We start from the raw sequence: 19,521 nt of genomic DNA on the forward strand, positions 1-19,521 counted from the left end.
TCATACGATATATAGTTTGTTGCTTTATAAGCTTTATTCGTCTTGCAATAAATTAATAACATTTTAGCCATTGTAAAGCTAATATTGAAACTTACATAGAAATGTACGGTAATACCTATGCATGACAATTCAAGCGTGTCATTTAAGTGAACGAAAGAGCAATATTCTACCAAAAGATATTGTGAGAAATACTCTATATATTTTAAATGTGTACTATAAAAAATAAAGTCAAACAAACGCTAAACCTTATAACAATTTCCGTCTTAAACTGTTACTGTAGACAAGCTACATTAAAATGGTATACGTATAGTATTTCTACAATGGTCAAAAGATATTTCAATTTAAACCTGTTGTTCCTGGGATTAGGGAGTTTAACCAAACAATATTATCGTGTCGTATCGATGAACGATTATTCGATTAAAATATGTTTATATATGATTGCTTTTATATTACACGTTAAGTTGTAAAAAGAAGATTCTAAAGTTATTTAAATGAACAAAAGAAACAGTGCAAAAAGTCTGTCCCAATGGTAACCCATTCTTTATACCTTTATACCTTAAGCTGACGATTGTCATGAAATATTTCAGTGTCTATTAGTCCACGTCACATGTTATTATTAAAAATATTATTTAATGTTCACACACATACGAGTTCAAATATGAAACACAAATTTTGAAATATTTAATTATAAGGTTCGACATGGGCGGTGCGGGACTAAATTCCCGGAAGAAAAAGATTTTAATTGATTGTAAATATATTAATTGAAAATTAAATCATTCAAATAAACAAATATTTTTTTCAAACTACGGAGCGTGGAACTTAACGGAAAACGCATTGTAACAAATGAATGCAAGAACTAATAATGCAGTGGGTATAATAGAAAAGTTGACATGTGATTCTCAAAGCTGAATTGCGGAGGTGTTGAAATCAAAGAACACTAGAATTTTATTAAAGCCTTTGAAACGCTGTGAAATGCAGATTGTGAGTATTTCCATGAAAACTGTGTAATACTACCTCCCAGTAATAAACGTTACTTCTATTATTATTAAGTTTCGACATATTTGAAAAATATACAACATACAAGATGTACCTAAAATCTTAAAATGTTAAACTTTTTTAATATAATTGATATTGAAAGAAATCACTTTTTTACCGTATTGAAGCTATGTCTTATTATAAACTTATAATTATTATATATATTATAATGTGTAAAAGCTATGTTAACAAAAGACAATACTATAATTTTTACTATCCATCTTTAAGTGTTATGTTTCCTCTAATAATTTTTCAAAGTGGCCACTAATCTACTAAAGGCTTATATCTTTTTTCAACTTAAAGCATAAATATGTATATAAGTCAAACGAGACGTTAGACCCGGAACCATTTAATAATATTGATAACTTTCGTGGTTGATGTTCCAACCCAGGTGAAGTTTAATAGACTATCGAAAGAAAAACAAATGCATTCCCATCAATCACTGTTATAGGAAAGTCAATTTCAAGTAACAAGGAATTAAATACGGATGGTTGACTCCCCTCACGTAAGGGAAAATCATATTTAATAGTATTACTAACAATATTTTTGTGAAATACGAATACATTAAGTTCGTTTTGTATTTATTGCAACTAAGCGTAGCTTTTAATGCCGAAGAATTATAGTTATTAAAAATGTTTTCATGTTTCATAACTTTTAAAAGGAATAAAAGTTCATTATTTACCGAGTCACGATTTTTTAGTTAAATATTTGGATTTAAAATACCAAGTAAGTAAGATATAATTACACTTTATATCATTTATTTACCACTAAATATGTAAGTTGTTCGCGCCTTGTACTCCTCCAAGTTTTTCTTTGCAAGTCCGCCGAGTTTATTAACTTTAAAAGGCTAATGTCAAGCTGTCAGTGCACTTAAAATAAAGAACAATTTGTTAGGTAGAAGTTGTATACTGATAACATAGTTGTGAAGTTTGCAGGGACTAAAACGATATATTATTAATAATGGCATCTTTGCAATGATACGTAAAGCTTAATAATTTATGACCTTGAAGCCGCTCTGTTCAACATACACTTAGTAAAGTAAGCTAGCTTGAAAATTTGAGATGTAAAATGAAATAAGAAATTGTAACTATATTACCTTCGTCAGTAGAAGGTTCATGAAAACTTGGGAATTAATATATTTTTTACATCAAACAAGAGTGATAAGCGTCAAAACAGTTATGCAGCTTAGAATACACAGACAAGAAAAATGTGTAAAATTTCCTAACCCCATTTTGTAGGTAAGTCGCCTGTCTAGCCAAATTGTAATTTTGTCGGGTACCGAACTCTCACTCTGTTTGGTGCTATTCGTAATCGCTAATTAAAATACGATTAAGTCTATAGTTTTAATATTATTGCACCCTTTAATTTCTATTATAGACTATATATACCATATATATAACATTTCAGATTCATATAAATAAAGCAACGTACTGCTATAATTCTTTGAATCTAAAAGCCTTTAATATAATAACTAAAATATATTATTATTATATGATCAAATCGATATCATAGCAATACATAACTATAGATCTGAGTACAACGTTTTGTGTTCATACAGATTACATACAAAACCGACATAATGTCTCATTGTTATCCTGAATACACACGTGAAGCCTAGAAAATGTTATGGCATTTTCCAAATATCGCAGGTAGGAGAGGAAAAATTAGGCAGTCCTAGAAGCGCTTCAGCGTGTTATTAAAAGCGTACATGCATACAAAAGAGTTGGCTTCATTGAATACTTGACAATATCAATCAAACATTCTATATACAGATTCTTTCTATGCGATATATTATTATAACTAGGTCTAAGCTTAAAGATAGTGGTCCAAAAATTGCATTCTCAATCTTCAAAGACAGGCATTTTCAGTCTCTCAAATATTTCAACTGAATACCGGATGAAAGACGCGATGTTCAAGTTATTTCAACGTTTATTTAAGGAACTATCGCTATTAGAAAACAATGAATTCTGCAGGCGCTGGGTCTCCGAAGCCGCGAAGGCGACGATCGTAGACTCGCTCACTTCGCTTGATATTGAGACGCCTAGAAATTCCCGCTGCATCACAGACACGCTGAAAACTCAATGAAACTCAATCCCGGCTTTATCCGCACTTTAACGGCATCTTCCCGGCATAAAAATGAAGAATTTCAGAGATTGGAAAGCGGTGCATAATCTTGAATTTATTATAAGTTGTAAACTCCATAACCTATTCATAAACGTTTTAGTTATGAAAACATTTTTAATATTTGCTATTTTATCTTTGCTAATTAACTAAATACCTCTGCCGATATTGTATGCATAAACAAAAGGAAAGAAAACATTGCTGTCGGAAAATGCTCGAACTTTGCTCGAACGAGCTTTGTGAGCTTTTAATGCATCTCTGGAAAATTAGTCCGGAAACAGTTTACTGACGCTAAGTGCTTGTTTACAAATATCGGAGGACAGGGCTGTCGGGAATGTTGAGAGCAAATTGTCCAACTGGTTGACCTAACACTTCATAATCCTAACGACTTTATGTAAAGTTCTATTGCAAGCAAATTGATATTCTACATAGTAAACTTTTTTATTGTTACGATTGTATGGTTAGTATAAAATTTACATTTTGTTTATTTTTTATTAAGTAGCATATAATTTTATTCTTCTCTGGTAAAACCAATAACTGCGTGTTATATTACAATTATTATTCATTTTGAAGACTTTATTTTTACTCTATATTCTATTGGTAAAGATTTTTTTCCAAACAGTTACATTCATAAGATAAAATTCGATAATATTTTTAAAGAAAAATAACAATTTACTTTACCACTTTTACTTTACTTTACGTTTGTCAGGAAATCACACACTAAAGTACATCTCTGTGAACACTTTATGTAGTAGTAACATTCTCAACAGCCTGTGTTCGGACATTCGTTAAGCTTTGATTGACAATTTTATTGGACGCAACGAAACCGCTTTACGTTAAAACGTTAAATGTACACCGTTAAAAGTTTCTGAACAAAAACTTTTTTAATCGACACCTTTGCATTTATTTATATGAGTATATAAAATTAGTTTCAAGGTTCGACTGCTGGTTAAGAAGTGTGTAATTTTGGTTTATATCAAAATCGGGCGTTACTCTTTCTTATTCCTTAACTGTAAGGTTTTCGTTTTTGTTACTATTTTAGAAATTTTGCCCTTTCTGTGAAAATAACGGCTGTTAATTAATGTCTAAGATTATGATTTACTTATTACTCTTATAGGACTCGTGTGGGGAACTTTGAGTATAACACACTTATTTCAATTGTATTGACTAAAAAATCTAAAAAATTATTTATTCTATTAAGCATTTTATTTAAAACATAAAATCACTTTTATAAACAACTGTTATCCACTCTATCAAAGATAAACCTTAGTCATGATTTTAAAATAAAACAAATAAATACATTTAGAAAAGCGGAGTTATTTTCCCGTGTCACAACCCGTTATACTTCCATTTCTCAAATGTATTACATTCTCAGACCTATATCTGTATTAAAAGCCGTATTCTCTTAAAAGGAAGAGCGAACCAATCCATTACAGAATTTTGCGAAGCAATTGAGAACTTTTTATAGATGTAACATTAATGGAAAATACAGGTGATCTCATTTCGTATGAATTCGAAGGAATATTTACGATGAGGCTAAATTTGCGACTCGGAACATAAAATATCCTTAGATTCGCGTTATTTAAATCGACTTAAAGTTTAATGTAATTTTTGAAATATAATAGCTTGACTTACTTGATTAACCAAAAGTCTTTTTGGGTCGAGATAGTTTCAGAAGCATAGTAAAATAGGTAATGCATATGTTAGTTACTATACACTGGTGTAAAATTTCCACCTAGTAGAACTACTTATCTTATTTCACATTGTTAAAGGAAGTAAATGTCTAGCGGTTGAGAATGTGACCCTAGATGCCGTAGTTTCGACTACTGTGACGGGAAAGCAACAAATATCCTTGATTCAAACGTATGACCTGTCACCTGTCTAACTGCTAGGATATCTCACCTACTTGCCTACAAAAATTATGAAACAGAAATCCGTGGGATATAAAGTTGTATTATCGATATTTATTTTATTTATCTTGCACATCACACATGTTAAAACGCAGACATACAAACAAATATAGAATATACAAAAAAAACGTGTGAAAATGACATGAGAACTACGCATCATGCGCAGCGCTAATCATGCATTATTTAACGTTTGCATTTGTAAACGTCATTTCGAGAATAATTATGTCAATGATTAATAACAATGACGATTTATGTGCGATATAAATAAGTTCAACCTGCAACTGATAGTGAACGCGGTAGTAACTTACATCTTGGCCATAGTCCCAGACAGCAACGACTGACTATTGTAATATTTATTAATCTGCCTTGCATGTAACGTTTAATTTTGTTTGATTTTCAGTTAGGGAATACTATTTTTATTAATACATTTTACTTAAAGCGTATTTAACTTTTTAGATAGCTTTGGTTACGTATGGTACGGAACTGATAAGTTGTTGCCTCAAGAGATGAAATTTTTTTTCACTACTAATATAATCCATAATAGAATAGGTTTAGAAATAAAAAAATCATCGAAACTGCCTCCTATTATTATTATTATTGTAGCATTGATTATATATGCGTTGGAATATATCAATATTATTTGTAATAAAGCAAAGTATAAGGTCACTCTTACACATAAGTTACAAATGTCTAACTTACCTGAAATATATATTTAAGTTATAATGGAAAAAATGATAAAATAGGAAACAATGACACATTTTTGAAGTTATGAAAATTGTATTATTATCGTTTCCAGCATTTTTGCAGCAGCAGATTTGATCCCGCGACGGCAGTGAACCGCGAATGGAACCTGAAAGAGGCCAGTCACGCGTGCTCAATTGACAACTGACGAAAATATCCGGCCGTTTAACGAAAACCTAGCAAAAATCGCTATTGGCTAATAGACCTGGAAACTCATAAATACATACGTTTATTACATCACGCTCTGTCAATACAATTGATAATGTAAACTTTCTTTTTTGTTTGTTTTTATTTGTTTTAATGAAGTACGTGGCCCCTATACATAAGGTAAGAAGGTATCCCAAAAATCAAAGTAAAGGGTGCCTCAGCACCGATTTTAAATTTAAACACAAATTTCTCAATAACCCGTGGGGCTAGCGGAAGTGGAGTAGTAGCGTTCGGTAGGTGATGAGTGCGTACTTCATTTATCTTTATATTGCAGTGGTTCTGCCCGCACCACGTGTACCCAGTAGAGGCGTACTATTGCAAAGAGTTTTCGTTGAGTGAAGCACAACGCAAGTTTTGTAGTCGCTTTGAAATGCGCTGTTTATGTGACACCCCTAGCATTCAGTTATGTCGTAGAAAAGTTTAGAGCGACAGGATGTTTACCGAATCATTCAATTCGCCCGCGAAATAGACCTACGCAAGCGATTGAAACCATCGACCTCGTCGCCGCTGTGGTCGCGGAGCATCCACGAGAATCAGTTAAAAAACAGGCTGCCTTCTTTGAGCCTTCAAAATTCAAGTCTCAACGAATTTTGGCCTTAGGCTTAACATTATATCCTTATAAGATCAGAATAGTCCCAAAAATCTAACCAGTAGACTACAGCCAGCGAAAAATGTAGTGTCAGAAGATGTTAGAGATTTTTTCAGAGGAAAATGGGATAGTGTTTATTTTAGTGATGAGTCACACTTACACCTTGAAGGGAACCTTAATCGTCAAAATGCCGTTACGTCATCAAGCAATTCAAAATAAAAACATCAGACAACATTATGCAGACCCAAAGTTTGTATGGTGTGCAATATCGGCGAAGAAAATCTTTGGGCCATTTTTCTTCAACAATGACTGAGGTGCAAGAGGTACAAGCGAGCGGTAAATTGACATTTAAATTGTTTTTGTACCGCAGCTGAAAGAAGAGGATATTGACCAGTCAGTATTGTTTCAGCAAGATGGGACCGCAGCCCACCCAGCTAGGGTCTCCATGGACACTAAAAGCATTGTTTCCGGGATAAATAATAGGCCGCTTTGGAGACATATTGTGGCCACACAGATCTTCCGACTTAACCCCAACTGACTTGTTTTTGTGGGGTTATCTCAAATCAATAGTTTATGATACCCTTCTTACGAATTTTGACCAGTTGAAGACTAAAATAACGACAGAAGTGAGAGTTGACAGTTGACAGTTGACGTCCTGCGGCGTGCTACTACAAATTCGTCCGCTTTGAAGAAGTTGGTTGGAAGACATCTTGACGATGTAATATTCCGTACATAAAATCCACATTAATACATTATAACTTCCTGCAATTATAATATTACCAATACAATTTGTTTTTTTTTTAAATAAAAATTTTCATTTTAATAACGGCGCTAACACCCTTTATCACAACCTTAGTTTTTTTATCATGCCCGACGGCCAGGTTTCGTCAGCCTGAATGTACAAAAGTTTAATCCTAAATAAACGTTATATTATTAACGGTTATTTTATAATGTTTTATGTACATTGCGCGCTATATACAAATATTTTCTTTAAATTATGACACTACCTTAAAGTAATCAAACATGATTGAAAAAGAGATGCCTTTTGCTAGTTCTAGAATTATTACTAAGTGACCCAAATACCTCAATAATCAGCCTAGCAGCAAACAGTGAAAATACCTCAAATCAATACACTACGTTCGCCCGAAGCCTGCTAAGTTATTTAGCATGCAGTCGACACATCAACCGAGTGAAAATGCAATATTCGCCTTGTCCATGCGGAAACACGGTTATTTTCAATCCCCTTTTTTATCCGAAATATGTTTCATACATCCTTTATTGCCGTTCGATATTCTAAATCTGAATAGATTGTGAAAAAATATAATTTTATGAAAACAATAGACGGGCGTTAAATGTAGCATAGGTGCTGTCATCGTTTATTTAGATTTATTATGTACGAACCATATATAGTTAATTATTCAATCTAAGGAAGGGTTATAGTATATTCATATCTCTCGTTTATGAGTACGTGAACTAGTTAGATCACTCGAAGTTTCAAGTGCTTGTTGTAAATAGTGATCAGCGAAATTGCAATAAACCACTAAAAACCTTACTAAAGACACAAAAACTATATTCAAACAATTTGTATTCTGTTCTAAAGATATGGCTATTATATCCACTAGGGTTATAGTCAGACGGAAACTATTAAAAAACAGTTTCTCAGCCTTACTTTGTAACTTTGTTGCCTAAGTGTTTAGATGTGTGTTCTGTTAATCGTATCTATTAGCAGTTAGCACAAATGTACCGCAAGCTTGGATGTGTCTGAGAACCTGTCTAATCCTAGCCTTCACAGGTTGTTGACACTGTCATACTAGGCTCTCGGATAACCCGCCCTTACCGTTACGTTTCCTAGTACACTTTTTCTTTGATAATTCCTATTAAACCTTCAAGAATTTAAAGTAAAAAGCTTTGTCGACGAATCGCTAAACGACGAAAGCTATAGAGTAGAAATTGAGGAAAAATATGTAATTATTTGTTTGTCAAAAAGCTATAAACGCAAAACCGAAAACGAATTTTTTGTGACAACTTGACAGATAAAAATCACCTTGAAAAAAAAATGGCTTAAAATCATCAAAATACAAGAAAGGATCTTTTCCCGCTAGATATAGCCTTACGGCATCAATTGCAAACGAGAGTTATATTAATGTAATTATATTCGAAATATATCCTTAAAATCCCCGTTTCTACCCAAAGCTAGAGATCAAACAGAAAGTGCGGGGTAGGTAAAATCCATATAATAATTATGAGGTTCTTCAAAAATTTCTTCCTTGACCCAATACAGAGCACTCGACCCTCGCTCTTACTTGAGAATCTAAAGCGACCAACTGATCAATATAAAATTCATCGCATTCGAAACTTTATGATGTGAAAGCAGTAAAATTGCTTTTACAACTCACTTCGAACTTGGATGTGATGAAAACTCAGGAAAAGCATTTCGAAAGCAGGTTGGCCTAATTAAGTAGTCATTATCTTGGAAGTATGACCATTTTATAGACTTGGTCTGGGCATCTTGATTTAAGCGATGAGAGTCCATAATCTTAAGGAGTTTATCTTTCTTATTGTGCATGCGATTTCCACCTCTGTTATTTAATTGAAAACGCATGTTCAATGTTGTTGATTTGAAGGCACATAAGATATTTGAAAACATTTAGATGCAATATACAAAGTTTTGTATAAAACTTACAATAGTTACATTACATCCCACACTCTGATCTGATCTGAAACAGACAGAAAGCCTCCCATTGGGAGGTTACTTTACACAGGTAAGCGATGTTGGGTTGCCCCTCTTCTTAGATTTAAATATGGAAATGAATCTTAGAAAATTAAATTGCAATTTAATGATAACTACATAGTCCACCCATAAGTTCTGTTACAAAGTAAAATGCATTTGTTTTTAATGAAGCACTGTAATATTATTAAAATTTATACCTACATATTTATTAAAGTCTCAGCAAAACATAAAAATTATATTCTATTCGAAATGGCCAACTTTAGCTTCTATAAGGCCCTAAATCTGTTAGGCCACGACTTTACGAATTTACGCACTGTTTCCAAGGGAATTTCGCCAGTGTTTGCTACAAAAAAATGTAAGAGACTCAATGTAGCTATAATAAAGTCCGGAACGTTGGTTTCAAGCCGGGCTTGGGTAGTTCGTGTTTCAGGTTTAACTACTATACTTAAATTTTTAATTAATAAATAAAATAAAATTGTAACTTTCCACTTCCAATAAAAAGTAGAAAACAAATAATGTTTTTGTTCATTATAGAAATGTGGCTTTCAATTCCAAGCAGTTTTCTCTGAACATGATAGACCAGTTTAACAGCAAATACGCTTACCAACATCTGAACGCATTACTTATTTATTAACGCATTCTCAAATTGTTGAAAAATAATTGTATCACAAAAAAATCGTGTTCAAAAGACCTGAAAAGATTTTAAATAATTAACTTAATTTGGTTACATAAGCACTGCAGTTGTTATACGAAATAATATTTTAATTGTAAAGTGTAAAAGATCTATAAACCTTACCAAAGGAAGTTTAAACATCACATACTGAATGAAAACAATTTTTTAACCGAATTAAAGCTTTTTGTATTAGAGGACACCGTAAGTAATTTCTGCAAAAACCCGTCATCTTTTAGTCGATACCAGCTCCGGGGAAATAAATACAGATAACACAACTTTCTTTACAGCTGTGATACTTTTGACATTCAACACCTTTTGTCTTCAGGCACCGTGACCAAGCATGCTGTTAAGCACGCGAAACGTCGGAAAATTTTAAATTTAAAATTATGTAAATAATTATAAGTTTATAATAATGTATATAGCTTTAATCCGGTTAAAAAATTGTTTTCTTTCAATATGTAAAAGCTATGTTAACCAAAGACAATACTACATCACATACTGTCAAAGGTAAGTACTTGAATTATAACATTCAGGTAGTTATCTGATATTGTTTTTAACGTTCATCTTAAAAAAAATACGCATCGTTGCATAACTATAATTAAATTTTTTAGCAGAAATATAGATTCTATAGAAAAAAATAAAATGAACACACGCGAATTTGTTTCATTATTGTGTTTGTTTAAAAAAACATTTTACTTGTAAAGTTAATTAAATAATGTTTGAATTTCAATACCATTGCATTAAATTTATCACATCCCTGCACACAATAACATGTCAATAAGATTTCTCGTCATAAAGCGCAGTACACATCAACCGATATTCAATAAAATATCACAATGAGAGAATATTTGCAGCATCTAGGTCGACAATAACTCTCAGTCCCTATAGAAGAATTCGTCTCAATTTTTGCGACCCGAGGCGTATATAATTTAACTCGTGGCCCTAAAGGACAAAGTTTAGACGCGTTTGTTCTGTTTTCAGAAGTTGATAACTCTGATGTGTGAGCGTTAGGTGGGCAGTTATTTGAGTGCGCTCTGAATTTATTATGTCCCCTTTAAGGTAAAGTTGTGAAATATGACACCGCAGGTTATTAAATAAAAGGATCATGGATTACAAGTTATGTTAATGAATATGTTTAATAATTGCAAATAAAGCTAATAATAACTGTCATATGTTTGAGATAAGTCGTATTTTTTTTGTTAATAACTAGTATTCATGGTAATTATTATCCACGGTCTGAGGCATGGAACAGAGGTTTTTATACGTCTGTTACATTTATACCTTAAGTAAACGATCAGCTTTCCGGACGCATAGAGTTCATGACTTACGGGTTTGTACGTTTTGCGCGTTAACTACTGAGGCACGAAGGCGGTATTTTCACCGTTATAGTAGTTAAATATGCCTTAACTGAAACTTCATTGTGCGATTATATAATCGATTATTGAGTTCAAAAGCAAACACCACAATGTAGGCCCTTTAAATAGAATCTCAAATATAAACGTTTTCTTTTGAGAAAGTTCAATTAATTTTATCAATGTAAAAAAGAAAATAAATTGTAAACTTTGATATTAACAATTAGAAAATTACTTTTCAATGAGCGGTTTCCCAATTTGAAAACCTTAGAGAACAAAATTACTTCGTTTAAAATTTGTAATGGACAAAGTTCAATTTTCGGAAAATTGATTATGAGATGTATTCAACTGGGGGAAATTAGGTTTGTTGGAAACATTATAGGATAGAATATGCATATATTTCAAAGTCTAGTAAGTATCATATTAAGTTCAATATGATATCTTAAAAAGTTAAGTAAAAATTTTTGCGAATTTTTTGCTTTCAACGAGTAAAACTTTAACATTTGTAAGTGGCATTGGCATTGTTAAGTGCCTATCTTAAACCTTATTCGTTATTTTGCTGATATTTTTTCTGCCTAACAAATTTCTGGCATTCTTATGTATGCTTATTTTATCTTGTATATATTTTGATTGTATTTTTAATATTTTTTTTGTAACATTTATTTAGTTAAAAGAGTATGCAACATATGACATAGATTTAGTACTATTTACGATGTGGTAAACTTTACTAAATAAATAAATTAACATTATATTTTATGAACAAATTTTAATCATTGAGCTGATGAAGCATTGGCTGAGGCCAATCCGTTTTTGATAAGAAAAAAATATTGTCAATTTTCTGATTAGCTTTCTGTGCTTTAAACAATTTTGGATTTAACATATTCCATTTTTATCACGATATTTGTGTTATTTTGTAGTATGTTGCCTGTTTAATCTGTTGTGTTTTGTGTTAATGGTGGACAGAAAAACAATTCTATCGCTGCTCAGGTGTTATTATTTAAATTAATATAAACAAGAAAATCCTAGCGTAGTCTGTTCCTAAATACTTGGGATTTTTTCTCTGTGTGGAAAGTGCTTTTATAACATATATAATAATTTTATTTATTAACCGTTACTTAATGTAATGATTATACGATGCGGGACAAAATTATTCTGTGTAATATTGAAGGTTTACCGCTTTTGTTTAAAACTAGACTGTTACATGAGTTACACTTCAGATTCCACGCTCAACGAACTTACTCTCTCGTGAATTGGAATTTTTAATTGTTACCGAGTATGTTTATTATATCAGCTTATAAAATAATAAATAGTACAAACTTTATTCATGACAATTAGATTGTGACAAAATTCATACATCGCTACTCCCCACTGGGAGTATTGTATTGTAGTATTGTTAGTAATTAGATAACAATTAGTCAGTGGTACATGGTTAAAACAGTTTTTTGAGAAAAAGTAGGAGTAGTGTTATAACTGGTTAAACACAAGTCTTATATGTAACTGTGTGAATAGGTATTTGGGAGTAAGCCTGTAAACATATTATTTTAATATTTTCTAACTTCCGATCAATCCGAGGTTCTAACACAAGACTTTAGAATTGCATATTAAATCCAACAGCGTCTCATACACCAACACGTAGATGGGGTGAGCTACGTATATTTCAAATTTCATATTTGTTCAATAAGTCCATTGATATCAATGTATCAAGGAGACTTGAGTCTTGAAATCTATGTTTGGGACTTCGAGTAGAAGGAATAGAATAAATAAATATATATATATATATATATATATATATAATTTTTTACAAATTTAATTGTTATAATTTTTGATACTGAAAATTAATTGCATTATTATTATTTATTAATAACCAATACGTTAATCCACAGTTTAATTAAAACATATTTTTAAAACCTCGTTGAAAGCTTTTGCACTAGATAAACTTGTTTATTCGTTCCCTCGAGTGTCGGTCGCTAATTAAAATTTCTCATTTCAACAACCAACACTATGAATTTATTAAAGCGTTGCAAATTACTTAGTTACGTATAATATAAAAACTGAGACGCTCTGAAGTGCTGTAAATATGCAAATAAAACTACGACTTTCTTTGACATAAAATTATAGACATCTAGTAAAAAGAGCTACTTGAAAAGCGGATATTAAAAAGCAGACGGAGCGAATACTCACCTACTTGACAGATGTAAATGAGACCGGCCGGCTTGAGTTGCGACTTCGCGTACTACACTTTCCACGGCTTCAATCCGGAATTAAATACACCCACAATAATCTGTCAGCGTATTCACTAAGTTCTGAATAGTCTCAAACCTACTCTAATACTTTATACACAGAAGAAAACTTTTATTTACAATGCGACGGCTACCAAAACAAAAGATGAATTTTCCAACTTTCCAAATTGGTTGTTTTGGGAAAATTCAAAACGATAAATTGGTTGGGTATAAGATAAGGTTCCTGACGCGCTAAGCTCAAGTTAGTACCGGTGAGGCTTGGACACGTCACGGAGAGGAGAGGATCAGACACACGACCGAGGAGACCGAGTCGACGTGAGTGACGCTGAGCCTCCCGCCCGCCTAGCCTCGCGCGCTTACGAGCAAAAAGGATGCAGCGAGCGAAAGCCCGGACCAGCGAATATCGTCGCTCGGATGTTCTCGCCAGAGTCTCAAGTGCTCTTCACTGTTGGCACCGCGCGCACGGAGAGGGAGGGCTCTCCATATCCCCGTTCTGGAAAGACCTATATTCATCAACCATTTACAATTGACTTTGAAGCTTAAGCGCATGTAAAATAAGCTACATTTTTGAATAACCGATGGGAGATGAACACCTGACGTTCGGCATCATATCGAGAAGCATATGCCCCCGTTGGCTAGGTGTAGCAAATACCATAACGAATACTTTGGCTGAACACGCGCCATATTATGCAACGTTACGATCTTGTATTGTGTACTCGGAAATTTTTCTTCTTTGGAGAGCATGAATGCGGCTGCTTTGTACGGATATGATATTATTCAAAATTTATTCCACATATAGTTTTGAAATTTAAAAGTGAAAAACAAACTTGAACAAACTATATTTTTTAGAAACATATAACGAATATAATAGATTTTAAGTAACTTCTTACATAACAATTGCTTGTCCATATAAATATTTAGATTTCGTTATTTAAAATTAGTAGAAACATAAACGCAGCTTATTATCAATTTTTGCTTATATACTTATAAAACATACTTGGGTTAACATTTTTAGCAAGATGTTGTAACTTATTCGCACGTAAACCTTTATATAATTATGTTTATTCTATGTTTTGTTTAACTTTGGTCTATGTATACTTTCTGTTAATAAATGACCCTAGTTCACGTAACTTTCGTAGGTTTATTTGGATAATTGATTCGAGTTACGCAAATACTTCATCCAAAGATAAGCTATGTCATGTTGTCCAAACTGTATTTGAGGAGGTGGCCAAACTGAACCCCAACACCCTTTTGGGAATCGCATCTATTTTACTTAATCTCACGAGGGCAATATTTCTTAGTCAGATATAACTAAATGCGAACAAAGCTTTTGCACCTATTTTAGGGATTTAGTGCATGACTGCATTTCAGAAGCTTTCATTATTTAAATATTCGGTACTAGACAGTTTAAACTTCCGTTAGTTATTTGTGTAATTTTTTAAACCAACAACTTTTATATATAATCCAATAATGTTGCACTTGATTACGGTCCGTCTAAACGTGTTTTGACTGTTTATTTTTTTAAGGCCTGTCAAAAATAACATACAATTCTGATTCGGTAAAAACTCGAATCTCTTGCTGCCAATCGACTATGAAGCGACGGAGGTTTATGTTTAGAATAAGTACTATAAACGGATATATAATAAGGATATTTACTCTTCTTAGTTTTTTCATGGTTTAAATAAACATAAATCTAAATGGTTATTGAATAACAAAAACAGTACTGCACGTTCCTCGTCCACGCAATCATATGGTTAGGTAAAGACTACTATTCAGCAGATTAATAAATATCTAGAAAAAATCCTTAAACCTATGTGAATTTTCAAGTAATGAAAACAACATAATAATTATTTATTCCGCATTTTCTTCATAATAACATCAAGTGTAAAATTGTAAACAAAAATACAAAATATAGGGAATGTAGACATTTGCAGTAAATTAAATCGTTTGAACATATTAGTTTTATTGAGTTTAAAATCGTTCATAGAAACTATATAGAATGTTAATGTAAGGGACACGCGTGACTTTGCATGACACCTCGCAATCTGTAGCGATGCAAATCGATCACTAAACCTCGGGATTTCTGACGCATTCAATGATTTCACGATCATATGATACTCGCATTAACCGAAATTCATGTCAGCAATTGACAATAGCTTAGGGCCTCCGTATTCACAAAAATAACGCTCGTCTAGGACAGATACAATTCTCCATTCACAAGAATCAAATCTGACTGAAGAATACTTATTTATTTATATCGTACTCCTACAGCTTACATATATAAATAAATTCAATTATACGAAACATATATCCAAAATATACATAATGTCAAATATTACAGAAGAAATAAACTATTCAAAAAACGAAAATTATTCAATGTAATTAAACAATTAATACTTAATTTGGCTGTGTTGTGTGATAATGTAAAAGTATTGGTATGTACGTGAGTATGTGTATGTGGGGTTAGCTAAAGATGCAGGTGATTTTGCGCTATGGATATTCCTAATACTCCTCTTAAGCATTTTCCGCGATAGTTGAAACAAGTCAAGGTTTAAATATTGGCAGCCTGGACATACGTTGTATGCTGTGTGATAGAAAACAGAGTTTTTGGCTTTGTTAGGTGTTGATGTGAGGAACGTGAAACAAACCACGATCACGAGTCTTGTAGGCAGGAACGTGGAAGGGCTTATTTTTATATGTCATTGAAAACTCTCAACTAAGTATTCATCAATGAGGTTGTACATTACCGAATCATGAAAGGGTATCAGAAAAAACCTATGATCTTGATATTATTAAAAAGTTAACAGTATATGTATGAAATTGTGTAATTATATACAAGGAGTGTTCGATAAATAGTGATAATGCAATACATTCTCCTTGGAAAGAAAAATAAATAAGTACTGGCAGGCAATAGATACAACAAAAATCTATCTGTTGGTTTTTACAAATAAAAGTCATTTGTTTGCGTCGTGTCGGAACGTCTTTTCAAAAATTGGTAAAATTGCGCGTTATTAATATCATATCTCATATATTCATATCATAAGCGTTATTAATATCATATATGAGACATGATATTAATAACGCTTGAAAATTTTTACTACGGAGCTGGTAAATCAAGACTTGAAACCAACATTAGGTGCAAGCTCCATATTATACGGTTGCGCTTCGGTATTCTGAGTTCAAGTGAAGAAAAACTTACATTAACGACGATCCCCGCACGGGACAGTGTTGAAAACAGTGTCTTGGCGGATAGTAGTATTACTGTTTATTTTATAGCATTTGAAGGTAGGTTATTTGAGAGGAAATATAACTTTAGAAAACGAACTAAACAACGACTTTGACTTGCTTAAAACATATGATATCTTCGATTAACTTTTATTTATACTAATAAAATTTATAATGAAGATCTAGATAATGAAGAAATATTATTATAACTAGCAGTAGAAAAACTGATAGGTCGCAAGATAAGCAATAACGCTTTAGCCTCTAGCCTAATTCTTAATATATGTTAATAAATGAATAACTACATTGTCTTATAACCGTTGCAAAGCTCGATCATTCCTTAACAAGGCACTTCGATTCAATATTCCTTTAGTATCGGGCTTGACTGCATCCTAGCAGTGGAAATTACTTGCTTCACTTAATTCACAACATTGTTTACTCGCATCTTGCTTAGAAACATTATTAATGGTACTATAATTCAAGTTTACAACTTTCAAGCTGAATATTGTTCAATGTAAGGCTTAAAGTACATTGAACATGTGAGAATGGTAGATGATATCTAAATATATGAAAAATAATGAACATATATCTATGTTAATAGTTTGAATGATCTTTTATTAAAGTTATTTAAAAAAATGAGCTTATTTGCTAAAAAGTTACTACCATATTACTCTTTATTTCTGTTTTGTATAGTAAAAATTAAATTTACGCCGATAATATGAATATTAGCAAAAATTATGGGGTTTTTACCCATACTAAATTTACAATTGGGGTGGGAAGTTGGGGTTGGTGTTGGTGGGAATCGCTGATGGAGTGAGGTCAGCATTGCCTAGAAAAAGCCAAAAAAAAACCTTCTGCTGTGTTACGTAGTGGAACACTAGTATAAGCAGAACCCCGACCAGTCCGAGTCATCCACGTCCTAGTCGTCCACCCTGGGACCTACTGCAGCCACGCTCACGCGTGCCCACTACCTTGAGCTTCAGATGAGCTGAGGATGCAGGACAAAAGGCGAATATTCTACGCCTTAAAACAGAATCCACTCACTAGGGAGGTAACCCGTATAAAACCGAGCATGTCTGGATGCTCTAAAGTGGCAGCCCCACTATCAGACTAGGGCACAATGGGTTAATCTCCTGCTTGCCTGAAAAACCAACGATTCAAGAAACCGAAACAGTGAGAAACCGGACCGATCTTTTACCGACGACCTTTGGCATTAAATCACGGACACGAATTTCTTTTTGGAATATAAAAACGCTAAGTAACGACACTCGACTAGCACAAGCAGAAGCATAAATGATAAGATATAATCTAAAAATACTTGGTTTAAGTGAAGTGCGTAGAAATGGTTTTGGCGAACTGAGAACGTCCAAAGGCCTAACTCTTCTTTACTCCGGGAAGGAAAATGAGGATGACGACCTTGAATATGGCGTCGCTTTCCTCCTCTCTAACTCCGCAAAGAAAAGTCTTTTGGACTGGAACCCGATCTCAGACCGAATCATTTGGGCCCGCTTCAACTCAAGAGCACGGAAGATCTCCATTGTGCAGTGTTACGCTCCCACCAACACGTCTGCGGAAGACATCAAGGATGACTTTTACAACGCTCTAAATGCCACACTTAAAGGTATTAAGAAACAAGATATTGTGATCGTCATGGGAGACCTTAACGCAAAAGTGGGAAGCGAAAACAGTAACTTTGAGCGCAACATGGGCTAACATGGACTCGGAGTACGGAACGAGAATGGTGAACGGTTTATAGAGTATTGCCAACACCTGACCATCGGTGGGACACTTTTTATTCATAGAGATGTACATAAGTACACATGGAACTCCCCTGATGGCTCCACGAAAATTGACCACCTTGCGATCAGTTCGAAGTGGCGCTCGTCACTCCTCGATGTCCGAAACCGAACTGGCGCTGATATTGACAGCGACCACCATCTGGTTGTAGCCGAAATGCGACTCAAGATTGCAGTTGCGCGACTAGCTGGTGCCCCTGGTAGAGCTGGAAGAAGGTTTGACGTCACTAAACTGCGAGATCCTGAAATTTTGAACAGGTTCAGGCTTGAACTTCGTAACCGCTTCACCGGACTTCACGCCGACGATGACTCAATAGACGGAGAGTGGAAACGCATCAAAGTGGCCTACACAGAGACCAGCTCTTCTGTCTTAGGTCATACTAAGCACTCGCGCGTGGATTGGATGTCACAAGCTACTTGGCAGCTGATAAATGACCGTAGGGAACTCCACCTAAAACTGCTAGGAACCAACGACGAACTACTACAAGCCGACCTCAGACAGCAGTATCGGGAGATTCGTAAAAAAATCTATCGCAGCTCGCGAAAGGACAGAAGGTTGTGGGTTGACGGTATTGCTGACCACGCTCAAATTGCCGCTAACACCGGCAACATGGGAGAACTGTATAAAGCGACTAAAATCTTGGCAGGAAAGATAAGTCAGCATAAAAAGCCTCTAAAATCAAAAGACGGTCAACTTATCGTAACAGCAGAAGGGCAACTACGACGCTGGCGTGAACACTTCGAGGAAACCTTTCGTCCTACAGCTACGCATGGAGGCATGCCAGACACATTTCCACCACCCAGGCCACTAGACATCGATATCGAACCACCTACACGTGATGAAGCGGAGAGAGCGGTCATGGGTCTTAACACTGGTAAAGCACCAGGGCTTGATTTAATAGCC

At 33.8% G+C, this 19,521-nt stretch overlaps 1 protein-coding gene across 4 annotated transcripts in view; it reads right to left on the bottom strand.

The window, feature by feature from the left end:
• Positions 1 to 13,989, bottom strand: part of LOC123714674 (poly(rC)-binding protein 3) — a 103,888-nt gene extending 89,899 nt beyond the window's left edge. For all 4 annotated transcript variants that reach the window (XM_045669067.1, XM_045669076.1, XM_045669057.1 and 1 more), the window contains exon 1: positions 13,541 to 13,989. The gene's annotated coding sequence lies outside the window, so the exon portion shown is untranslated. The remainder of the gene's footprint in view (positions 1 to 13,540) is intronic.
• Positions 13,990 to 19,521: the final 5,532 nt, after the last annotated feature.

The sequence above is a fragment of the Pieris brassicae genome, chromosome 1 (assembly GCF_905147105.1).
Source record: "Pieris brassicae chromosome 1, ilPieBrab1.1, whole genome shotgun sequence".
NCBI lineage: Eukaryota > Metazoa > Arthropoda > Insecta > Lepidoptera > Pieridae > Pieris > Pieris brassicae.